General features: G+C 37.7%; 1 protein-coding gene across 3 annotated transcripts in view; it reads left to right on the top strand.

Annotated features, from left to right (window-relative positions):
* The window catches only part of TMEM117 (transmembrane protein 117), a 610,272-nt gene that overhangs the window by 24,925 nt on the left and 560,334 nt on the right, over positions 1 to 25,013 (top strand).

The following is a 25,013-nucleotide window of genomic DNA, read 5'->3' as shown; positions in this document are numbered from 1 at the left end:
TCCCTGTACTTGTCTATGGTGTACTTGTCTATTGCCTGAGGAATATTAGCATGAGATAAAATTAGTTCTAAACTTAATTTTTTAAAAAAAGTTGTTACATCTAAAATGAATGTGTGAAATCTTACTTCAGGAAGATGTGTAAATAGCTCTTTTCCCAGAAGTAGTACCTAAGTGTAATGTCATAAAGGGTTTGTAAATCATAAACAGAATGATTCCGTATCATTAAAGTAGGCTAACCATTGCCCATATATTTACACCTATTGTTCATTCAGGGAATTAGAATGGGAACTCTAACTTGTTACTTTCATTTCTTTCCTTTTTGTTTTTGTAATTTTGAACATTGGTTCTAGATGTTTATTTTGAGCATCCTGGTCAACCAGAGACCACTATTATAGTAAGGAATCTCTTGGTAGTAAGCAACAGAATAAGAGACTAAATTAGTTTATGTTTAAAAATAACTTACTATATGGATTTTGGGATATTTCACAGAGACCAGGGATAGAATTTGTTTTGATAATTGGGATAAATGGAAACGAGGCTTGAATTCTATCTGGATGATGAGACAAAGGATGTTCTTTGTCTCAACTTCTCTATCATATCTGCTTTCTTTTCTTTTCACCCTTAAGGTCAGTTTATATCCACTTAGAATGTCTTGACTCTTGTCCCCGAGTTTAAACTCTTAGGTTTAAACAAAGTTGACTCAGTTTGGATGTGGTTCCTACCTCTGGTCCAAACTATTTTGGCCAGGAGGTGGGTACTATTTATTCAACAAATTCATTGGTTACTTATTATGCCAGGCACTATTCTAGACTCTGAATCGAAAACGCAGGGTATCTACCCTCATAAACACATTCTACAGAAGGGAGAAATGTTCTAATCAAATAAATGTATAAAATGCAAAGAGGTGGTAAGTGCTGTGGGGGGAAATAAAGTTTTAAATGCTCCTGGGTCAATTAGGAAGACAATTTAGCAATGAAACTTTGAATTTAGCAATTATAAGATCATAGGTAACAGTGTGGTTATTTTCAGTCTAGAAGTTTGGTTAGAAACAGATGGCAGTGGTTTAGGAAATAAACAAAAATATATGTACCTATATACACATAATGTTACATGTATATTCTTCTCAATCTCTACTCCTCAAACTGTAGCCATCTGTTTCTATTACATAAACATAGAAAATGTATATCTTTTATATTTATTATAAAATATGTGGTTTCAAGAAATTTGATGAGGAAATGGGAAGTAGCTAAAACTGGAAAAGGGGCCAAGGGGAGATTTTGTTTTTATTTCAGGTGATGGTGGTTTTGAGAGGTGAGATTAATTGACCTGCTTGTCGTTGTGGGGGAAGAAGTTAGATTGAAGCACAGGTAAAGATATAGAAGGAAGACAGTATCTCTGAAGGTTTCTTTGGTTTGTGACTTAGGACCCAGGCACAAATAGTGGTCTTAGGACAGTAAGAGAGACTTAGTTCCTCAGAGATAATCATGAGTGAGATCAAGGTTGATACTCTAGTAGGTATATTTGAGGCAGAGGAGTGGGGAGGGGAGTGTCCTCCCACCTCGAGATTTCTGTTTCACTATGAGGAAGGAAGAGCTTACGATAAAGATAGAGGGATTGATGAACAAGGGCTTAAGAAAGTGGTCAGCATTTTTTTTTTTTTTAAGAAATCTTATTTATTTATTTGGCTGCATTAGGTCTTAGTGCGTGGGCTTCTCTCTAGTTGTCCCTCATGGGCTGGCTTTGTTACCCAGAGGCATGTGGGATCTTGGTTGCCTTACCAGGGATCAAACCCATGTCCCATGCATGGGAAGGTGGATTCTTATCCCAGAAAGTGGTCAACGTTTGAAAGAGTTACAGTAGGGAATGTGGATGTGAACTGACTAGGACAGGGTTTACTGATGATTGCCAAGGGCTGTGGTGGTTAGTCACTATAAATTTCAATGACAGCAATCTGAATAGTGGCGCAGCTTTCTCTGTGAGAGTTCTGTTACCTGGCACAGAATTTGAGTGATTCATCTGGTTGGGGAATGCTCAGGCTTGCTGTATTAGAAACAAAGGATGGAAAACAAATGGAAAGTTCTAGGGAAAGAGTTGTTGATATGATTAGCAGAGGGTTCTGGCTGGACGTGGAAAGGAGGTGGGGAAGACAATGGTTTGGGAGGAGTGGACAGGGGCCTGAAGATGTGGACAAAACCTAACTGATGAACAGGTACTCCTGTTCAGAGAAGGGGAAGGACTGATGGATGTGGTTAGATGGCATGTTGTAGCAGAAATACAGCCATTTGTTAGTGGTGATTCTCAACTAGGGTATGTTCTGAAGATAGTGGATCCTAAAGTTAAATGGAGAGATGGGTCATTGATACGAAGGATAACTAGGAATTGGATATGAGCTGGGCCATCCACTGAACATTGAACAGGTGTGGTGTTATGATACTAATCACATGGATATAAGAGGTCAAGAGGAAGGGTAAGCAGGAGATGATCAGTTTTTAAAGATGGGTGAAGGGTGCTAGACAAGCAGAACAATAGATGTCAGTTATAAGCAATGGCTGGATGTATCTGTAACCCATTCCATAAATTTGCTCAATATAGAAAACTAATGCAAATTCAGACTAGAACATCCAGTTTTTCCAGAATATCCAATAACCAGATTATCTGCCTATGTATAAAAGACTGAATGAAAATCATAAGGTGAAAAAAAAAAGAAAATTTAGGTGAAGGTAATGGTTTTAATAATACAGGCAGATAATTTGGCTTTGTAATTATTACATTTTGTTAAGTTACTCTTTTGTGGTCTTATCTCTTATACTAAAATTACATTTAGTCATGGCTTTTTAATTTGCTTACTGATATCATTCACCCCTGAAAAAAAATCACTCTAGATTTCATGTAGTTTATTGACTACAAGTTATTTTAAAATAATGCAAAAGTATGTCCTCTTTTTTTTTTTTCTTACAATAGATAAGATTTTATAGAATAGTCAGCTTTATCACTTTTATTTGGTAAGTTACTTTTTTCTTTTCTCCCCTTATTAAAAGTCTATGAAATTATGTGGGGTATTAGAAAAGGGATAATAATCTTCAGCAACTGTTGGTGATTACTAGATAAGATAACTGGACTCCTGATTTAATTTTTTAATGAACTCCAAACTAGTCTCCTCCTTTCTTTCTCCATGGCTGTTGTTTCTTCTTTCACTCACAAATTCTTGTTGGTCATTTTCTCCTAATAGTTCTCTCCTCCTCCAACTCATTCTGGATTTTGCTACTAGAATATATATATACATATATATATATATTTTTAACATGGGTAAATGGCTCCTATCAGCTACAGGAAAAAATCAAAACTTCAAAGCACATTATTGTCTGCTCCTGCCTGACTTTTAACCTGGTCTCTTTCCACATGCTATGGAATTGTTTGCTAGTTCTCAAACCTGCTGTCTTCTCAATTCTCTGTCCCTTTGCATGCGTGCTCCCTGTGCTCATCATGCTTGTCCCCTTCTTGTTAATTTGGCCAATTTCTCTTTTTCCTTCATATCCAAGTTCAAGTATTATGTTCTCTGTGATACTTTCTCTGACTCCCTCCTATCAGATGAAGTTGTTTTCTCTCAGCTCCCACTGTGTCCATTTGCACCAAAGCACATACAGGAGGAAACTCTGGAACTGATAGCCATGCAGCCTTGTGGAAAAGAATCCACATTTTAATGCAGGCACCTGCATTGGTTTGGAATGTGATGAATGTTTTCATCGTTGTTCCCTTTTGTACATAATTCATTTTTTAAAAAGGCCATATTTAAACCTTTAGCAGTTTGTAGATGCAAGCTTGTGGTAGGTGGTGGTAATGGTGATGATGGTTTATGTATCTTAAGAGCTATGGGATTGTTCACTACAAGCACAGACACTTTTGTTATAGAAATTGGGATGGTTTACAAAATAATCAAAATTATTGCTTGACCAAGTAAACAGATTCCTTTTTTGTAATTCTTTAATGAAATAAAAATATTAAATAGAATGTCACTCCCCCTTGCATTTCACTAATTTGTTGACTTTCCCCTCATTTATTTTATTATGAAAAGTCTTCTCTTAGTATATTTTAGAAGGTCAACACAATATTGGCATTTTAAAGTGTGTGTGAGGAAGAGTGAATGATTGTATGAGCACACAATTGAATACAGTTCATTGGATATAAATCTTATTTTTATGAGACATGAAAACTATAAGCAATTTAGTTCATAACATGAAACCCTGTCATGATTTATAGTTTGTAGTGGGATTTGTCCTAAATTAAAATACCAACTCTTGCAAATTGGAAACTGCTTTTTATCAGAGACAGAAATGATTACATGCATTTAAAACTATCCCCCTCTCACCTGTGCTGTATGACTGGAATAAAATGAGGGAGTTGGTTTTCCTACATATTAGCACTAAACTTGTAAGATTTCAGACTGGTCACAAATCCCAAATTTCCCAAATGTAGAATATAATTTAAGAGCACATGTGAAATCAGAATTAATACATTTCAGTTAAATTTCTTTAGTTTTAACACTGAATCTTGTTGAGGTATTATATTAGGATTTACAAAAATTGGATTTCATTGGACTATCAGTTTGTACTTTTCCAGTGCCTCTGTTTTCCATTTTTTTGGATGATTCCATTGTTTAAAAAATTAAGCATGAATTTAAATAATGCCTTTTATAGAATTGTTTATTTGAGATATCCATCAATAGAGAAACCTGAAATTATTATGCCACTAAGGCTTATTATGCTGCAAACTCTGGGAGATGTGAAGGACAGGGAAGCGTGGTGTGCTGCAGTCCATGGAGTTGCAAAGAGTTGGACACGACTGAGCAAGTGAACAGCAACAACAAAACATATGAAAAGGGGAACTTGATTTTTTGAGCTTATCCAAGAAATCATTTTTATTCCAAAAAAGGAATTGAAATGATTTACAAAGCATTTGTGTTTAGCACATATGTTTCTAGAGTAGAAAATGATTCCATAGAATCAAATATGTTTTGATTTCATGAGTTTTGCTCCCTTGTAGGTTTTGTGCTTCCTTAGAGGCTGGACAAAAGGGAGTGTGTGATACATCACATAGCTTTGGGTATCCAAAATGACAGAAACGATGCAGATTGAATTTCATAGGGGAATCTTTCTGTGCAGTAAATTCTGGAATTTCTTGCCCTAAATTCTAGTAAGGAGATTTTTTTTTTTTTTTTTTAATATAGAAAACACTGAATGGTGAGGTGGCAAGTGCAGAAGTAGATTTCATATTCTTGTGTTTTAAAATGAACTTTCTTAAAGGTTTAGAGTATAACTTTTAAGAAGTGATCAGTCTAAGTAATACCTTCTGATTGAATAGCTTTATCTAGGGATGGATATTAAAACATCAAGATTGTGATAGACTTATTTCTCAAACAGACTGCTCCTGCTATTTGTATTCCTTTGTTTCTTTTTGTTTTCTAACATCTGCAGAGTGCCTATTCGTTGCAATTTTCTTTTTAATTTGGATGAAGGGTAGGCAATGTGGGTGAAGGGCAGGTCGACTAAGAATGAACTGACTAGTATAGTGTATAAAAATGATTCTGGGCCTGTTAATATTGTCTAGTTCCTTTTTTCAAACACACATATACATAATTTGTATAAATTATTTATTAATTTTTTATTTCCTAGCCATACCATAAGCCTCACAAGGTCAAGAATAATGCTTTGTTGCTTATCATTTAATCCTCAGTGCCTAAAACAATGCCTGGAACATAGTATTATTTGATAAATCTGAATGAATAAATACATTAATTTTTTTTGTCTTTTACATGTTATCTTTGCCAGTGTTGCCTTTTTATTGTAAGCTATAGAAGAGTACTCATTTGTTCATTTATAAGATATCAGACATGGCCCCTGCTCTCAGGGAATTTAAAGTCTGGTTAAAGATAAGATACATATGCATGAAAAATTAATTACTTTGATAATACAGGAAATGCATATCAAGTATCAAATGAATAGAACAGATAGTGAGAGCTGTGGGAATTCAAAAAGGGAGGTCACAGTGGACCAACAAGGGGAAAGAAAATTGCTGCCAATGTGGGATTTAAGGGAGTCTGAAGCATGAGTGAGTTTAAAATTATCAAATATGAAGCAAAGGATTCATTACAGATTTCAGGTCATGAGGTAGATGGTGTAGACAAAAGAAATGAGAACAATTTAGCTGTTTTTTAGAGTGGAGCAAAACTGAGGAGGTCATACTCATTTTGACTGGGGTGAATGGTTTGTGTTAGGAAAGAACAGGAGATACAGTGGAAAGATAGGCTGAGTCTAAATTCTTTGTCTTATATGGTGGTCTCAGACTTTGGACTTTATCACTGCAATATTTGAATCAAGGAAAGTATCCAAACAGATGGGAGATGATTACAGGATTAATCTTGAAGCAGAATCTACTGGAAATTGGAGGGAGAGAGATTAGGGGAGTAGAAAGGAGTAGGAGAAGAATTGATGCTTCTGAACTGTGGTGTTGGAGAAGACTCTTGAGAGTCCCTTGGACTGCAAGGAGATCCAGCTGGTCCATCTTAAGTGAGATCAGTCCTGGGTGTTCATTGGAAGGACTGATGCTGAAGCTGAAACTCTAATACTTTGGCCACCTGATGCAAAAAACTGACTCATTGGAAAAGACTCTGATGCTGGGAAAGATTGAAGGCCAGGACGAGAAGGGGGTGACAGAGGATGAGATGGTTGGATGGCATCACCAACTCGATGGACATGAGTTTGAGTAAACTCTGGGAATTGGTGATGGACAGGGAGGCCTGGCGTGCTGCAGTCCATGGGGTCACAAAGAGTCGGACACAACTGAGCGACTGAACTGAACTGAAAGAAGTAGGAAAGTATTTTGGGAGCCTCATGCTTGAGACTTCTCACTCAGGCCAGTCTGGCATAGGGGTGAGATAGTGGGCAACAGAGTGGGAGGTACTGGAACCTTTTGCCGCTTCCACAGCTAATGAGATGTGAGGAGGTGAGAGTAAGGGTGAGGTAATGGGGATCTAGGAAAGCTGGTATTGTTGACTAAGGGAATGATAATCTTATTAAAAAAAGAAAGTCATTAGGAGAATCCAGTTAGAGATAATGAGTTCAGTAAATGATAGGTTCAGGTAATAAGAACAAAGGCAAAACCCAACTTACTTTGACCTGTACTCAGTAAGCACAGATTGCATTCACATATCTTAATCCAGGCCCACCACTGCTTACCCAAACCTGGAGACCAGATGTGTTTAAGATTTCAGTGTTTGTACTTATGGTAATAGACTTCCCTGGCAGCTCAAAGGGTAAAAGTGTCTGCCTACAACTCAGGAGACCTGGGTTTGAACCCTGGGTTGGGAAGATCCCCTGGAGAAGGAAATGGCAACCCACTCCAGTACTCTTGCCTTGAAATCCCATGGACGGAGGAGCCTGGTAGGCTACAGTCCATGGGGTCACAAAGAGTCGGACATAGATGAGTGACTTCACTGCCCTACAGGACTGAAGATATACTCCATCATCAAATACATCAATATATCTGTAGCTGAATGTATATGTAGTCACTTGAAGTGGTATAAAGGCTATAAACCCGCTCAGATGGGCTCAGGTTAGGTTTTGCTGCTAAGTGAATTCAATCAAAAGGTTGAAGGCAAAAGGAAAAGGGGGCAGCAGCGGATGAGGTGGTTAATTAGCATCACCAACTCAATGGACATGAATTTGAGCAAACTCTGGGAGATAGTAGAGGACAGAGGAGCCTGGAGTGCCACAATCCATGAGGTGGCTGAGAGTCGGATATAACTTAGCAACTGAACAACAACAAGAATTCAGATTTGGTCAGGTCTTGCTAGTAAATTGGTTGCAAAGATAGAGTCTTTTGGTTTTAATTACAGAAATTGGATAATGGATCTGTACTTGACTATAAGCAAAGTTTCATATAAATCTTTGGTTTCCTCACGGTATCTATCTGCATAGAAATCATGATTCTTTTTTCAAAGGCTGTGATGAAAAAAGTAATGATTTGACTGATAAGAAACAAAAGAAAAATACATGTTGAAGGTTTCTTTTTCTTGTGTTTATATTATGCAAAATATTAAGAGTTTGCTGTCTTCTATGTACCTAGGTCTATTTTAGTTTTAAACAGGAAGTGCTAAATACAGCATTCTCAAAACATCTAGAAATTTGAGGAGACAAATTCTAGGAATTTTTTTCCTTTCATTTTATTTAAACAAAAGCCTGTCACCTATAAAATACCAAGTAACTCAACAATGTTTTGTCACTTAATGGATTTAATAAAGGTAAAAGCTTGTTTATTTTCTGTTGTCTTGGCTTTAAGTCTAGTTTGAAATTTTTTTCTTTGTATTTGAGTTATACATATGATTTTATCATTTCAAAATAGAAAATATTCAGACATTTCAGAAAGTGTGGATAAGATAGTCCTCGGGATACAGGAATGTCAAACATGAACAGATTTAATCAGATATCTTATAAGGAAAAATTATTAATTTAATGCAATGATGTTAATATGATCCAATCTCTTTTGTGCTAATTTGAGATCTCAATAGCTGAATAGTATAAATGACCCTGAAAGTTGATAATAACTATTCTGATAGTTTATAGTACATTAAAAATATGTGTATTTATTATTACCCAAAGTGATTGTCCAATTGACTTATTTTTAGTATTGCATTCTCAAGATGCTACGTACCTCATTTTGGAGGAGAACAAATGCCATATATGTAGACAAAATGCTATTTACATAGAATATCCATAGTTTTAAGCTTTGTCTTCTCAAGATACAAGATCATGTTTGATACTCATGATAGATACTATTTAAATGTTTATCACCATCTTCGTTCTCAACTGTGTATACACAGTACCAGAGTCTTCATTTTTCTAGACACTTGAATTGTCAGCACATGATTCCTTTTTGTAGAGTAAAATAATTTCAGAGTGACCACAGAGTTCATATTGAAGAAAATGTTACACCATTGCATGGAGTGGCATTTAATATGGGAGGAAAAAAGCAAAGGATTTTGATATGTGAAGTTAGGAAATGTAAGCTAGGAAAATGATTGACATTTAGCATTAAAATAATCCCCAAGGAACACCCCTCTTCATAGGGGAATTTGATGTCTGAGAGTTATTAAACTTGGCAGCCCTTTCCATAAAATTTCTCCTGTTACTTTAATGTTCATTGTCTTTGAGAAGGCAAGGAAGGTGAGGCTGGAAACTGCAAGTCTGTGGCCATTTCTCCCCACACCTGCTTCTTAGGTGCCTTCGGTTAGTTTGCAGCGCAGCCAGCTGTGCATCCATTAGCACTAAAGGGCATCAGCCGCAGCTTCCAATGTGTTAGGATCCTCTGGCTGCTCTGCTTCCCATAGGACAGAGAACACAAACACTATAAAAGATACCTCAAGGACTTCCTAGAACTAATTCAGATTAGGGCATGGTAATTAAGCAATTATTAACCAAGTACCTTTCTAGGTACTTTTTACTGTACTCGGTAGAGATGAGTCATTCAGGGGCCAAGGCACCCTTTCCTTTCCAGAGTCAATAGTGGCCTCCACTTTCTCTTCTCATTTCCTACTTATGGGAGGTAATGGTAGAAATTTCTTAAGAAAGCATCTATCAAATGGAATTGATTGCAGCAGAGAGACCCCCTCCCCCCACACACATGGTGCTAAGAGAAACTGCTTCCACCGATGAGCGAAATGTAACTAACCAGTTAAACAATACTTAGTAAAATTTGAAGTGAAGAGTGCTTGATCACTTTTCATTTAGAATCACACTGCTGAGGTTTTGTTTTTCAAATAGTAGAATAGTCCTGGGTGGGAGGGGACTGTGATTTGAAAGAGTACTGACAAATAAAAGTTTCCCCTTGTTTGTTTCTTTTCTCTTTTATTAATACCCATACCTTAGAATCATTTCTTGAAGGTTTTTTACTGGGTCGAAGTGTTATGCTACTTGGGAGGGTGATGAACTAACAGAGATGTTAACAGTGGACATCCTTGGGAGATCTAGGTTCCGAAGATAAGTGCTGGTGGATGGGAGAATGCTGGAGAGTGTTCTGATGTGGTAGCTGTGTTGCTGTGCAGAGTTCTAGGTAGAAGGGGAGAAGAAAAGAAGAACTGGAGGAACACAGGGAATCAGGCTGGAACATGAGGTGCATAGCCTTGCCAAAGACAAACTCTAGTTGCTTTCAGTGGTAGACTTGAAGCTGCACACTTGATTTTGAATATCAGTGGTGGTTGAAGTAGTCCTGTTGTTTTCGGTTTTTATTTTTATCATGGCTGTGACCCAGACTTATTGCTGATGGATAAACAGAAATGTTCAGGGTTGATTAGCTTGGCTCCAAGGTCACAGCAGTAGCCAGTTGTAAAATTGGAACATAAACTGAAGTCTCCTGGTGCCCGGACATGCGCCTATTCAGGTTCCCAGATGGTGAACTGACAGCCTGCAAGCCTCGCCTGCCTCAGGACTGGTTTTTGCAGAGCCACTCCCCATGGCTTCGCTCCACTTTGCCCGTGTGCAGGGATGTTTCCTGGCATCCCCTCATGCCTGACCAGCCCTCTGTTTTGGACGAAGAATGTCATTTAGCTGACCCCGCAGAATGTCGTGCAGTTTTCCGGGAAGAGCCTGTGGTTGGTGCTGACCTGGAAGATCTGAGCACGATGGTCTCTGCTCATGTAGCCATCAGTCATCTCACAGCCTTGCTGGACTTTACTTCCTCCCCAGATTCCAGGGGAATGTGATTACACGTCAGGATTTCCCTTGTCTGTGCTTGCATGATTCTTTGTGTGTTCTTGAGAATATGCCCATCGAAATGGATAGGCCCGCTAAGAGTAAGTGCGTGAGCAGACATGTAAACTTGGGAGAGTGAGTCAGAACTTCCCTTCCACCAGCCCCAGAGTGTTTGTATTGTAAGTTGATTGTTTGTGAATTTTAAACTTCATGTTCTCCTGCTGCTGCCACATTCCTACAAACACCTGACCTAGGTGACCAGGGGCACCAGGGTGAGGAGGCTGGCCTCTGCCACAAGTCCCTCTTTTTGAACTCCCTAAACTGTGACCTAGTGACATTCAATGAACACATGATCAGTTGCTAAATTGTGTCTGACTCTTTGCGACCCCAGGACTGTAGCCCACCAGGCTCCTCTGTCCATGGGATTCTCCAGGCAAGAATACTGGAATGGGGTGCCATTTCCTCCTCTAGGGGATCTTCCAGACCCAGGGATCTAATCTGTATCTCCCTTATTGGCAGGTGGATTCTTTACCACTGAGCCACCTGGGAAGCCCTAGTGACGTTCAAACACACCAATAAAATCCATCACATGTTTTGTGTACCTGACCCCAACCCCCGTAAAGGTACTTGCCCATGGGTCCTTCGCTCCCTGCCTGGCTGGTTGAGCCTGCTCCCTTGGCCTTCCATGCCCCTCTCCCTGTGTGGCCCCCTTGTGGCGTGCAGCGACTGTCCGTCTAGAACATGTGAGTATGATGTTTTCCTGTGTCTCTCCTTGTGTTTCCTATTGTGACTGCACCTGGCTGACCATCTCATGAGAGAATATAAAATGGGATTTCTTGCAGCTTCTTGACCTATCCACTCTTTCTTCCTGTATGAACTGTACCATTTTTCAGCATCATCAGTAATAAACACCGAGTACCTATCATTTGCAAAGGACAGTGCTAGATGCCATGCTGCTGCTGCTGCTAAGTCGCTTCAGTCGTGTCTGACTCTGTGCGACCCCATAGACAGCAGCCCATCAGGCTCCCCCGTCCCTGGGATTCTCCAGGCAAGAACACTGGAGTGGATTGCCATTTCCTTCTCCAAGATGCCATGAAACATTGTCTTTTAGGAGGTTGCAATGAGCTGAGAGATTAGACACATATATAAAAATACAGCTGTACTATAACGTCAGTGCTGGCATGTGATAATTGCCATGTAAGCAAGATGGGCAGTCTATTTTGAGGGGTCTATGCTTTTGAACTGTGGTGTTGGAGAAGACTCTTGAGAGTCCCTTGGACTGCAAAGAGATCCAACCAGTCCATTCTGAAGGAGATCAGCCCTGGGATTTCTTTGGAAGGAATGATGCTAAAGCTGAAACTCCAGTACTTTGGCCACCTCATGTGAAGACTTGACTCATTGGAAAAGACTCTGATGCTGGGAGGGATTGGGGACAGGAGGAGCACGGGATGACAGAGGATGAGATGGCTGGATGGCATCACTGACTCAATGGACGTGAGTCTGGGTGAACTCCGAGTGTTGGTGATGGACAGGGAGGCCTGGCATGCTGCGATTCATGGGGTTGCAAAGAGTCGGACACGACTGAGCGACTGATCTGATCTGATCTGATCTGATTTTAAACAGAACAGTCTGTTCTAAACATAAATGGTTAAATAAATCTTTGTAATAGAATTCGGAATTCACAGGAACCATAGCATCTCAGAGTGAATGGACTTAGTAAGAGCATCCTTTTTATATTTTCAGCCAGCATTTGAGCATCTCTAATAGTGGCAAACTCACCATTTCTCAGAAAGTGTGTATCTGACCACGTTTGTACAACAGTTCTTGAGTTTTCCCTTGTACTTCCGGTAGAATTCTACTGGATGGAGGAGGGCATTCCAAGCTGGGCAAGCACAAAGTTGTGGTGAGGAAAAGGACAAATGGTTTTGAGATAGAATGAGAATCTGCAGAAGCAGATGTGAGTTGACTGGAGGCAGGAAAGGGAAGTTGCAAGGCAAATTGTGGAGAATATTGAATGTAAAGGTCAGAAACTTAAAATTTATTTTGGAACCATAGCAAGTCATGGAGCATGTCCAGTTCAGTTCAGTTCAGTCGCTCAGTCGTGTCCAACTCTTTGTGACCCCATGAGTCGCAGCACACCAGGCCTCCCTGAGCATGTCCAGCCTGTTTTAATTTTAAATTACAAAAGTAGTGTAATATTGTAGTGAGGAAAAACCCCAGCTCCCAAAATATGTGAAATCAAAGAAGAAAATCAAACATTTTGATGACAAGATGACAAGATCAAGATACTGTTGTAGGAAGATGAACACAGGATCAGCTGGCCTTGAGGCAGGAGGTGTGCTGCAAGGGCTCGGGTACACCTGAACTCAGATAAGCAAGGCTTGGTTTAGAAGTGGCAATGAAGATGGAGTATCAGGAAAGGAAGGAGGAGAGGGTGTGAAGGGAGTCCTAGCACGCTCATTCTTCTTTTCCTTTTAAAAATAAAATCTTCATTTTAAGTACTTCTGTTTCCTGAGTCCATGCCCCATCATTTATTGAACATAAAACATATTGATCCATTTCTAAGATTAAAACTTAAATTATCATTAGATCATCCTACCTTCTTTTCTCAGTTTACTGAAAGAAATGAATGTATTTTTCTGGTTATTTGTAACACTAGAAGACCTTTAGGAAAAGGCAGATTTATGCTTATATATATATATATATATATATATATATATATATATATATAAAACTGTGAAGATACAGCATTGAATTTCTGTTTTGAGGCTTAGTGTTTGCCTGCTGTTGTCTATTTTTTTAAATCATGCTCTTTGATTTGTCTCAATTCACTTGAAAAGTATGACAGCCTTAATTATTTAGGGCTTGATTTTGTTTGTTCAGTAAATGCTTACTGAGCATTGTCTTGGCTCTGGGGATCCAGCATTGAGCAATACAAAGTCCTTGCCCTGATTGAGTTTAGATTCTAGGGGGAAGAATGTACAATAAGCAAGTTATTACATATTATGTCAGAGGGCAATAAATTCTGTGGCAACAGATAAAGCAGGAGAACTTTAGGGAGGAGCCTGGGAAGTTGCTGAAATTCCCTCTCTGTAAAGGTGGCATTTGGGCAAAGGCCTGAAACAGGTGAATGAGAAACCCAAGTAGCTTTCTGGGGAGGAAACTAAAAAAGAAGAGAGCAGAGCAAGCCCCAAGGCAGTAGGTTATTTTGAGTGTTTGATGAGCAGCAAAGAGGCTGAGCAGTGTGAGCAGAAAATAGGAGTGGGGTTGACATGTACTGACAAGATTACAGTCATTTCATTGTAAACAGCCCTTTTCCCTTAAGGAAACGGGAAATGATAATAAGCAAACACATCAGTGTAGCTTTAAGAATTTCGTTCCTAATATAGATATACTGTATTTAAAATTGTTATTTTAATGAAACTCTTGAGCCCTGCTGCTTGTTAAATACTGCACAATTCGTGACTTTTGTTCTGTCAATTTCTTTACTCTTCTGAACTCTCCATTATGCTTCTTTATGGGGGTGCCCACCCCCCTCCAGTGGGATATAGAAAGGAAGAAAGCTGCTTTTTTAAAAGGATGGGTGAGTTTTTAAGTAATTTTAAAGGCATTCTACTCTGCCTGGTGTGCTGCAGTCCATAGGGTTGCAAAGAGTCAGACACGTCTTAGCCACTCAACACCACCAACTCCATGCCTGTTCGTATCCCTCTGCCAGCAGTGTTAACTCTGTAGTAGTGTTTTTAGCAGTATGGGGGAGAAGATGTTACTGAAGGCATCAGTTGTGGGGCAGTCCCAACTGTCTGTCCTAACTCATATTTCCCCCATAGAGTAAGAAAAAGCATCTTTTTTTCTCTAGGGATGAATAGATGTTCTGTTCATATTAGGGGGTCGGGTGTTGTGGAGATGGAGGTTCACAGCCCTTCCCAGGTTTTTTCTGCTTTATAACCCCAGCCATAAGTCTGTTGGTTTAGTCACATGAAAAATGACCCTACTCATTTATTCCTAGGTTGTTTTCCTGCTTCTATTGAGAACCTAAACAGATCACTGAATTTTGTAAACATAAGCGTTTGTTTAAACCAAGACAGAGAATTTATTTAACCGCCAAATTCTAGATGGTAGATCAAATTGAAAATGAAAGAAGACTATTTTTACTCTTTCTCAGAAAACTACCAGCAGTGGGTGGAGGAAGATTTTCAGACAGAATACTTTGAGCAAATCTAGATTTTCTAGCCTTAGATAACCAAGAAAGATTAATAAAAGAGATGTTATATATCCCTTCAAAAGATATTTCTAGTGTGCCTGTTATGTGGGAGACCCAATTCTAGGCACTGGGGATACAATGGTGAATAATAATAGGAACAAGAAAACAAGATTCTTTTTCTCATATGTCATATACTCTGGTGGGGTAGAAACAATTGTGGTCATTCATGCAGTTCATCAGATGCTTCTGTCTCACCCTTCTCCATTGGGATTGTACTTTGCGGTCTTGTGATTAACTTTGTGATAACTCTTGTGATTAACACTGACTAGTTACTTGTAAGCAGGCATGATGTGTAGCACTTCTGATCTAGAGCATTTGATTGCACATGCAAGACCCTCCGGCTTTGTTTCCTCATTTCCTGAGCAAGCAGCGGTCTTCCAGGCAGTTGCTGCTCAGAGTCCCAGAGTGAAGGCAGCGTGGAATAGAGCTCTTAGCTTTCCCATAGTGGACATGTAGTATGAGAAAGGAATAAACCTTTGTGTTTAAGCCATTGAAATTTTGAAGTTGTTTATTGTCTTTGCATAACCTGACTGATATAGTAATTTAAAAATAAACCCAATTTTACAAAGAGATAATTTCAAATAATGCTAATTCTATAAAGAAAACAAGACAGAGAACTGATGGAAAATGCTTGGGCTGTATGTGGAGCCTGCTTTAAATAGAGTGGTCAGATTAGCTCCCCTTGACTAGGTTAGATTGGAACTAAGACCTGAATGGTGAGAGGGAGCTAGCCAAGGGAAATCTGGAAGCAGTGCACTTCAAATTAAAGGGACAGCAAATAAAAAAATCAAAAATTGAAAAAAAAATCTCTTTTGGTATGCTTGAGAAACATCAAGGATGTTCATGGAGGCTGAAGAGGGAGAAGGAAGAAGTAGGTAAGAGCTAATGTTGTAGGACTTGGCAGGTCATGGTAAATAAATTTTATTTCATTTTTTTAAAATTTTATTTTATTTTAAAAATTTACATAATTGTATTAGTTTTGCCAAATATCAAAATGAATCCGCCACAGGTATACATGTGTTCCCCATCCTGAACCCTCCTCCCTCCTCCCTCCCCATACCATCTCTCTGGGTCGTCCCAGTGCACTAGCCCCAAGCATCCAGTATCGTGCATCGAACCTGGACTGGCAACTCGTTTCTTACATGATATTTTACATGTTTCAATGTCATTCTCCCAAATCTTCCCACCGTCTCCCTCTCCCACAGAGTCCATAAGACTGTTCTATACATCAGTGTCTCTTTTGCTGTCTCGTACACAGGGTTATTGTTACCATCTTTCTAAATTCCATATATATGCGTTAGTATACTGTATTGATGTTTTTCCTTCTGGCTTACTTCACTCTGTATAATAGGCTCCAGTTTCATCCACCTCATTAGAACTGATTCAAATGTATTCTTTTGAATGGCTGAGTAATACTCCATTGTGTATATGTACCATAGCTTTCTTATCCATTCATCTGCTGATGGACATCTAGGTTGCTTCCATGTCCTGGCTATTATAAACAGTGCTGCAATGAACATTGGGGTACACGTGTCTCTTTCCCTTCTGGTTTCCTTAGTGTGTATGCCTAGCAGTGGGATTGCTGGATCATAAGGCAGTTCTATTTCCAGTTTTTTAAGGAATCTCCACACTGTTCTCCATAGTGGCTGTACTAGTTTGCATTCCCACCAACAGTGTAAGAGGCTTCCCTTTTCTCCACACCCTCTCCAGCATTTATTATTTGTAGACTTTTGGATCGCAGCCATTCTGACTGGTGTGAAATGGTACCTCATAGTGGTTATATCACAGCAGGATCCTCTATGACCCACCTCCCAGAATATTAGAAATAAAAGCAAAAATAAACAAATGGGACCTAATTAACCTTAAAAGCTTCTGCACATCAAAGAAAACTATTAGCAAGGTGAAAAGACAGCCTTCAGAATGGGAGAAAATAATAGCAAATGAAGCAACTGACAAACAACTAATCTCAAAAATATACAAGCAACTCCTACAGCTCAACTCCAGAAAAATAAATGACCCAATCAAAAAATGGGCCAAAGAACTAAATAGACATTTCTCCAAAGAAGACATACAGATGGCTAACAAACACATGAAAAGATGCTCAACATCACTCATTATCAGAGAAATGCAAATCAAAACCACTATGAGGTACCATTTCACACCAGTCCGAATGGCTGCGATCCAAAAGTCTACAAATTTTATTTCATTTTAAGACTAAGCCAGCATAGGGATTTGAGCAGAGAAATTACATTACCTGATTTAGGTTTTTATAGTGACTATTTGGGTCAGGGCAGTAGTATGGAGATAGAAGTGGATGGGGTTAGGATGCATTTTGGAGGTTGACTCTATAGGATTTGATGATAGATTGAATGTGGGTGATACTCATAAGATTTAAAAAGGGATCGTGTGTGTGTGTGTGTGTGTGTGTGTGTGTACATTTTCGAGTAACTGGGTAGATTGTGTCACTACTTAATAAGGTAGGGAGATTGGGAGAATAAAAGATTTGGATATGAAAAATCATGTCTCTGTTTTCGACACACTGAGTTTGAAATGCCTATCTATAATCATATGTATTCAATACACGTTGGGTGTGTTTGAGATTCCAGTTCTAGTAATATGCAGTAGCTTATATCAGACTAACTTTCCTGCAGATAGAAATTCTAACTTTTTATGCTTCCTCCTCCCCCAATACTACTATTTTAAGTCACTGGAGAATTACCAAAAGAAGGCAGAAACAGAGAGGATTTAATCTTGATAAAAGGGAGCCATACTGGTGAGATCCATGTATATATAGCTTTAATGCTGAAGGTGTTTCTCAGTCTGTTAAGTGGGGGAAGAGCTATAACTCCAGTAGAAAGACACAATTCTTTGGATTTGAGAATTCAAAATATGCCATTCAGGGCTGATAGAGCAGTTGCAATGTAATGAGGAAAATCCTGGAAAAGTCATATCCACAGAGTGGCATGCCCTGTATTTTATGTGTAAACTATGCTTGAATGTACTCTGAGCTGTACATTCTTGGAGGACTCTTCAAAAATCCCAATAAAAGCACTGTAGCTGGTGGGTTAAAGAGCTGGATGGAGATATTACTGGCTGTCCACCACTGGATAAAAAGTTTGGAATTTGAGTCCTGCTGAGTTAGAAGAGTTGACTCATTGGAAAAGACTCTGATGCTGGGAGGGATTGGGGGCAGGAGAAAAAGGGGACGACAGAGGATGAGATGGCTGGATGGCATCACTGACTCAATGGACGTGAGTCTGAGTGAGCTCTGGGAGTTGGTGATGGACAGGGAGGCCTGGCGTGCTGCGATTCACGTGGTCGCAAAGAGTCTGACACGACTGAGTGAACTGAACTGAACTGAAGTTAGAAGAATCGGTAAACACCTTGGGCTTTCCACTGAAACTTCAGAAGGGCTGCCCCTTAAAAGGCTGTATCCTAGGGCAACACGATTTGCCTCAGACCAGAGGAGGAAACCAACATAGATCCATCCTATCCAAGTATAAAATCAAACCTACACAAGTTCAAGATAATTAATCAATAATTTAAGTGAATGGTTGAACAAGAAATCAACACTCTAGAGGAAGATAGCAGAATGCAGAGTCTCTACAATGTATCATGTATAATGTCCAGTATAAAATAAAAATTGATTTTATTTACAAAAATAAAACCAAAACCCCAGCACAGTTTTACCCATAGTCCAAAGAAAAAGTAGTTAATAGAAACAGATACCTAGATTACCTAGAACTCAGTTAGCAGACAAGGACTTTAAAGCAGTGTTTGTGCATTGTTTGTTGGCAGAGCCTGGTGGGCTGCCATCTGTGGGGTCACACAGAGTTGGACACGACTGAAGTGACTTAGCAGCAGCAGTAGCAGCAGCAGGATAATACAAAGAAGACCACTAACAAGTTCATAATCAAACTGCTAAAATCAAAGATAAAATGTTAATCTTGAAAGCAGCTGGAGAATAAAGTAATATTTTATATAGGGGAATAATGGTATGAATGATAGCTAACTTCTTGTTGCCAATAAGACCAGAAAATATCTTTACTGAAATAAAAATTTCAATCCAGCTGACATACATTTCCAAAATGAAGGTAAATAAAGACATTTATCTCTAGCAGACCTTCCCTATAAGAAATGCTTAAGAAGCTTCTTTAACTTGGAAAGCAGTGAAAGCAGACAGACACTAAAGTCTATAGGAGACTGAAGAGCACTAGAAATCATAAATATGGGGATAGATTAGAAGACTATTTTTCTACTTTTCTTAATTTCTTTAAAACTGGATATATAAAGGAAATATTATAATATTATGAAACTTTATAAAATATATGACACAAAAAGTGAAATTGCTCAGTCGTGTCTGACTCTTTGTGACCTCATAGACTGTAGCCTACCAGGCCCCTCTGTCCATGGGATTTTTCAGGCAATAGTACTAGAGTGGATGGCCATTTCCTTCTCCAGGGGATCTTCCCAACCCGGGCTCGAACCTGGGTCTCCCGCATTCTAGACAGACTCTTTACCGTCTGAGCCACCAGGGAAGTCCTCATAATGCAAAGGATGGAGGTAAATTAAACTATACTGTAGTGAGATTCTCATATTTTACATGAGTTGACACAGTGTTAATCTTAGACTATGGTAAGTAAGTTAAGAAGTTGTGTTGCAATCTTTAGAACAATCACTGAAAAATAATACAAAGAGGATAGGTGAGAAATCTAAATAGGAAGTAAATTAAAATTAAAAATTTTTGATTATGCTAGAAGAAGACAGGAAAGAAGTTGCAAAGTATACAGGTGGGGTAAGGATAAATCAAATAGCAGAGTGGTAGACCTAAACCCAATGTATCTATAATTAGATTCTATGCAAAAAGGCTAAACAGTCCAATTAAGAGGCAGAGATTGTCATCACTGAATTTAAAAAGCTTTTTCCAAGCCTGTGCTCACTGTTTGTAAGAGAGGTACTTTAAGTATGAAGGCATAGAGCAATTGAGGTTGACAGGATGGAAAATGAATACATCATCTAGACAGTATATGAAAACTGGTGTGAATGTCTTACTACCAGACAGAGGAACCAGGGCATACATTTCAAAATGATGAACGGATCAATTCATCTAGAAGATACAGCAAATATATATGCACCCAAGTATAGAGATTCAAAACACCAGAAACAAAAACTAACAGAATTAAAGGGAGGAAAACAAAACTGTAAATAAAGTTGTATAGATTTATTGTTCTTTTCATAATTTATAGAATTAAATTAGAATATTTAATAAAAATATAAGCTATTTTAAAACTAATATCAAGCATCAAACAAAAACCATCAGAATATACATTCTCTTCAAGTGGAATGGAATAGTCACCAAGGTTTATTCTTCTCTAAGGAAAAGGGAGAATGAAGGATTTTTTATTTATTTAATTCATTTACTATTTGAAATGTAAAACAGTTCAAATTATTTTCAAAAGATACTAGTACAGAGTATGTTTTCTGATCACAGTGGAATTAGAAATAAACAAAAACACAAAGCACACAGTGCACACACAGGAAATCAGAAAAGATTTGGAAATTTAAAAGCATTCTTAAATGCGTATGATCAAAGAAGAATTTAGGAGGGAAATTAGCAAATGTTTCTAACTGAATGATGGTGAAATATAACATCAAAGTTTATGGGATATAACAAAAGTAATGGTTAGAGGTAAATTTATATTTTAAATGCTTATATTAGGGGAAAAAAAAGATTTTTAATCATTGCATTAAGTTCCCACCTTCAGAGGTTAGGAAAAGAAAAACAAAAAATAACTAGAAAGGAGAAAATAGTGAAGATAAGAGCAGAAAAGAAAGAGAAAAAGGACAAACGATGCACAAATTTAACAAAGCCAAAAGTTGATTATCTTGACAAAATAAGAGTTGAAGCTATACTAAGATTGATCAAGAAGCAAAGATAGAAAACAGTTTACCAATATCAAAAATTAAAGAGGGAATGTCACTACAATTTCTAAACATGTTAAAATACAGGGAATACCAATTTATTTATGCCAATAAACTTCCCCCAAACCCCACAAAAGAAACGGATAAATTTAATAGACTTAGTTTAACAAAACTGAAATAAGAATAAATAATCTGAATAACTTTTATATTGATATAATAAATTGAATTCATTATTAAAAGTCTGTCCACAAAGAAATTTCCTGGGTTAAATGTTCCCATTTCTTGTGGCCTTGAGGACTTGGTGTTATTCTGTACGCAAAAGAGAGATTCAAGGATTTATTCATTCATTTATTTAATACTTGTATAGTAGTTATGTGCCTGGCATTGTTCCAAGAGCTTTGCAAACCAAAATAAAATGTCAGATGTTTATTGTGGTAAGGACATGGAGAGATGAAGGAGAATTTCAGGAATGATTACCTTCTACAAATATGCTGTATACCTTAACAGAACCTGGCTGTTTTCTTCCCACAAGTGACAGAAACTTGTGGGCAAACTGAATCATGCTTTCAAATGTGTACTCTGATACTGTGATCAGTCAGTGTCTTATTCTCATTTTATTTCTGCTTGCAGAGTAAAACACAATAGGTTAAAATCTGAAATATGAGGCCCAGTTGTCTTGCTTTCTGTTCCCTGTTCTTGCCTCATCATTTTCTGCCTTTCGAAGTCATGCTGTCTGTTCCCTTACATCTCTACATGTCAAACTTTACCTGTTCATCACAGTTTATTTCAAACGTTGCCTCCTTCCTGATTTGTCTTTGTATAAACCCTTTGCATATTGCACATTGTAGGGATTTAATAAGCATTTCTTGAAGCACATGAATAGATGAGTGAGTGAAGGCAGGTGTCTATTATGTTAGATGATTCAAAGAAGCAACCTTCTCATTACAGCTTCATCCTCATTGGTATCGTGCGTTTAAGACTAAAAATTAACTCTGAATAAAATGTCTAGTTTGGCTGCACAACAGTGACTAAGATTTAATACAGCTGTTTAAGCTTTTACAGAGCAATTTTGCAACACTTGAGAGCAGGTTGACTTGATATTGATTTGATTTGGTAATTGATATATGTCAACAAGAAGTTAATGTTTCATGAAACATTAATTAGAGGTATTTTTCTAAGCATTTATGAGGGATATTTTTTCCCTGGGTTCAGAGTACAGTACTAGGTCTTATTGGATCTTCAACAATTCATTCAGGTGTTGTTCTGATAGAAAAAAGCACCTTATCAGCTTTCTAGGTCCTATCTTAATTCCTTAATTCCTTAGTCAACATATTTGTTTATTATTAAATATGTAATTGGGATTAAATCATAAGTGGTAATTTCTTAAAGACTTGATGTAAATGAGTGTAACAGTCTTTGCTATTTCATGGGATGAGTTATGACTAAGGCTTTTCAAAGTTCCCTGTCTTCAGAACTACCTGCTACATATACAAACCACAGGCTCATCATTTTCCATTTTGGGCTTATATCCTATAGTAATCAAGGATTGGCTTGAAAACAGTATTGGCACAGACCATTTTTATGAGCACAGATACTATTCTAAAAATAAATGAAAAAATTGTAGAAAACCTGTGACTAAGGCATTGTACCTATTTGGCCAGTGGAGAACACAGTGACACAGCAGGTATTAAGAAGTAAGAAAATTCTTTTAGGCATCTAATTTGCTAATTTTTAGTTGAAAATTCCAAATACTTCTCATTATCTACCAGGTATGTGTGTTTTAATATTACCAGAGAACTAGCTTACTCAAGAATCAAAGATTATAAATCATTATATGACCTACTTGAAGGGGTTGAGCATGATTTGTTGACAATCCCCCAGTTGCAAAGGTACTTTTGAATCTTTCCATCTTTAAATTATGACATTTAAGATAATAATGAGTTTCCCTACTCTACCATCAAGTATTACAGTGTGACTTGCTCCATGATGCAAAGAAATAATGTTGAAGTAAAATTTAGCCATCTTTGAATTCTTAATATCCTTGCAAGCATTCTGCAGTTTGTGTAATATCCATAGATTATAGCCTGCTTTTCTTCTTCTGATTCTTTTTGGCAAAGAGAAAGAAGGAAAGAAATGATGATACAAATGAGGTATTTTACTGCATTGGAAAATATATTGAAATAGAAGATCATAAAGTCAGAGTCTAAAATGTAGGGGCAGTAGCCGAAGAGGATGGAGGAAGACCAGTAGAGAATTCTTCAAAGATGCCATGGGAAACAAAAATTTAAGAAGTGGGTGCTCAGTAGAGATGAATGTTTGAAGACAGACAGAAAGATGTCGCAAATAAAGAGTCATTAAATGTGCTGATAGTTTAAAATAGAGACAGTCTTTGTTATCAAAACTGCTTCTATTTTATTCTTTTTATGGAATGATAATGCTTTATAGATTTAAATTCTTAGAGTGTTATCATTCAGTTTAAAAATAAAAGAAAATCTTACATTTCTTTTTAAAGAAGCTTCTTAGTACAGTATAAGCTGGCACATTTAGCAAGTGCTGTGCAGCATAGGAATTATTTAGAAAGTTAATTATAAGGATCTACTTTAATCAAAACCTTTTCGTATATGAGAGTATATCTACATATATCTGAAATCTGTTTAACTCTAATGTGTAATATAAAGGAATCAAGCTCATCCAACACATTCAGATGTTCACAGTTTTGATGAAGCTCTAAATTATCAGTTATTTTTCATATCAAATTTAATAAAAAGTTTGAATCTGCTATTGTTTTTGCTTGTCATGGATATTAACTAAAATCAGACTTAAACTAAAGCAGGAAAACATTTTAGTTAGTTTTATGTCATTAAAAAGCTGCTCATTTTCATTTTAATCTTTTAAAGTTTTTTTTTTCTTTCTTTACTTTTCTACTCATTTTTACCGTATTCTTTTTGGTTAGCTTTTATTTCTTACCTTTTCTTGTAACTTCCTGTTTCATTGTGAAATTTTGTCTCTTGCCTTTTACCAAGATCAGTCCTTGAATTTTTGCTATTTTGTTTTTGTTTCTTGCATTTTTTTTAATTCTACTTTAAAGTTATCTGCAAGTAATTTCATATACTTGCATTCTCCTTTATTTCCCTTTATTCTTTCAATAATTTTTCCTTATTTATCATTACAGCCAGTGAATGAGTGAGTGAGTGAAGTTGCTCAGTCATGTCCGACTCTTTGCGACCCTGTGGACTATAGCCCACGAGGCTCCTCTGTCCATGGGATTCTCCAGGCAGGAATACTGGAGTGGGTTGCCATTTCCTTCTCCAGGGGATCTTCCCGACCCAGGGATCGAACCCAGGTCTCCTGCATTGCAGGCAGACGCTTTAACCTCTGAGCCACTAGGGAAGCCCAAAATTGTTTTTGTAGTAGCTTACTTTTACTCTGAACTGAAAATTCCATACATATCTTTACACACTGTCCTTTCATCTGTTTTGACTTCTTTTCATTTCTTTATTTTACTCTTGTTTTCCTATCCTAGTTTCTCCCACTTTGGTAATTGTTGGAGTTTTTTCCTTTGGAGTAATGGACTAAACTTTTCTTGGTTCATAATTCTGTAGGAGGAAGTGAAAATACTAAAGATTAGAGAGACTTAATGAGGACTAAAGAGAACCTTCTGCTTTTCTGTCACAATAAATAGGAAGGAATTATGGACTTTGTCTCTTCAGGGGTGAGAGGCCAGAAAGACTTACCAGCAGTATTAAATCCTGGAAGATAGCCTCATCTTGTCTGTTTTTCCAATCTCTATTCCCTCTTCTTGTTCTTAATCTAAGCAAGTTTTTGGATTGTTGATCCTGCATCCTTTGTATTCTTCTTAATTTGACTTGTTCTTCAGTTTAAGTCCTTTGTTCATACTTGGCACACAAATAACCCACTATACGTATCAGTTGAGTTAATCTGAGCTACTGTCTAATGTACTGGCTTTGTCACCATCTAAATACACACTCAAACCTCCAATTTCTGGAAGGGTAATGGTGATACCAAATTGGATCTTGTGGGATGGAGTGATGCCAGGATGGCCTAAACTCTGGGGAACCAGGAGGGAA

This window comes from Bos taurus, chromosome 5 (genome assembly GCF_002263795.3).
Source record: "Bos taurus isolate L1 Dominette 01449 registration number 42190680 breed Hereford chromosome 5, ARS-UCD2.0, whole genome shotgun sequence".
Classification (NCBI taxonomy): Eukaryota; Metazoa; Chordata; class Mammalia; order Artiodactyla; family Bovidae; genus Bos; species Bos taurus.
Note: the sequence above shows the minus strand (reverse complement) of the source record. Positions and strands in the feature narration are given on the sequence as shown.